Below are 1,829 nucleotides of genomic sequence, written 5' to 3' on the forward strand. Positions count from 1 at the left end.
CTCGTGGCTCTCTGCAGTGGGAGCCACAGACGCCCGGGGATAAGCGCCAGAGGGGGCGGGTGAGGGAACGAGAGGGTGTATGGGAGGAGGAGGGAGGGAGAGGGGGGGGGTCCGCTCTGGGACGCAGGGACCACAAGCAGGGACAGAGTTGAAGAAGTGTTCCAGGGAATGTGGCTTGTTATAATGGAATGAGTGGCATGTGTCTCTACAAGAGTAGGGATAATAAGAGGAGAGGAAGGGAAGCACAGCGGGCTGAAATGACGAAGGAGCAAATTCATTGGCCACTTGAAAGCACAAACAAGCTGTTAACACGACGTGATCACCAAGTTACTTACAGTTGTTAATAAACAGAAGACTGACACAGAGGGTCATGGACAACATGGACTTCTACGTAGTTATTTAGTGACGTCAAAGGTACAGCCGTGTGCTTGGTTTATAGAGGACAGACCGCAGTGTTTGAGGAACACACTTTGAATCGCCATGACGAGAAGAAACAGAAAGCCCTGCCTGATGCAGAGCGGACATCTGAGGCTTTGTTAGCTAGGCTGCTGAAGCAACACGCTCAGAAGATGTTGGGTCTCTTACATGTGTGAACAAACAGTGTCCGTGATGAAGTTTAACAGACACAGATCCTCTCTCACTGAGGACCACCTGTCGGCTGTCCTTCACGTCTCACCTCACACATTCAACCTCACTTCAGTCCCAACACACACTAGATGTCTCACACTGAACTGAAAAACAGAAAATGAGGTAATTGGACTACAAACAATGGTGATAAAAGTACTAATTTTGCAGAAGCATGTCAGTCAGCCCTGCCAGTGTTTTACTATCATACATGGATATTAAATGTCTATTTTTTTTGGATCATTATTCCTGCTGCAGATGTTTCAGGTGGAGCTTATTTTAATTGTACTGCTTTTTATAAAGAGGTGGAATATTATTGACTGAGTTCAGCCCATTGCTCCGGCCCTCCACAGCAGACCCTGTTTCTCATGTGGCCCCTGACCCCCGGGTTAGAGTGAACCAAACGAGTTAAAACAGATACATCGAGTTGAAAGAAGCAGAGTCGGGTGATCATTACCTGTGGGTTCATCACTACGACACGCACGGAGTCATTTGAGCCGTCGTTGATAAAAATACCTTGATTATAGCAGCTTTAATGCGTCTTTAACCTGCTTAACCAGACTGTAAATGCATTGATATATGGCATCGGTCTATTAAGTCAACATGCTCTGCTCAGGTACGACTTCCTTGTGTACGTTTGCAAAAATAACAGCAAAAGTAGCTGATGTCAAAATAAACTAAACAACATTTTGGAACGAGACACGAGTTCCTCCGAGGATTGCCTCATTATCATCTGTCGTGTTTATCGCCGTCGCTTGTTGTTCTCCTGACCTTCCCATTAGTGAGCTCAGTTGTTAGTCTCCGGTCCTGACACTGAATCCCACTTCCCCCCCTCTGTCGCCTTGCTGCCCCTCTACCTTCTCTCTCTCTCTCTCTCTCTCTCTCTCTCTCTCTCTCTCTCTCTCTCTCTCTCTCTCTGTGTGTTAATTGGTGACACCGGTGCCCGCGGCTGCAGGGGTTTAACGGAGCTTTACGTCGGTGCAAAAGTGTCGCCCCCGGGCCAAACGTTTGTATTCCGCTTGTGCTATATTTAGCTCACGCATAATTAGATTATGTTGGGACAATAGTGACATTTGTCACGGGAAATATGGCGGCACAGAGTATTGTGTGTTTGCTAACAAGGAACGCTCAAAGCTCCAGCTTCCATGAACCGCTCCGTATTTCACTGTGAGATAAGATGAAGTGTGCCTGACACTCTGCTGTCA

The sequence above is a fragment of the Cebidichthys violaceus genome, unplaced genomic scaffold, assembly GCF_023349555.1.
Source record: "Cebidichthys violaceus isolate CVI_PGR_0920_01 unplaced genomic scaffold, fCebVio1.0.p SCAF_33, whole genome shotgun sequence".
Lineage (NCBI taxonomy): Eukaryota > Metazoa > Chordata > Actinopteri > Perciformes > Stichaeidae > Cebidichthys > Cebidichthys violaceus.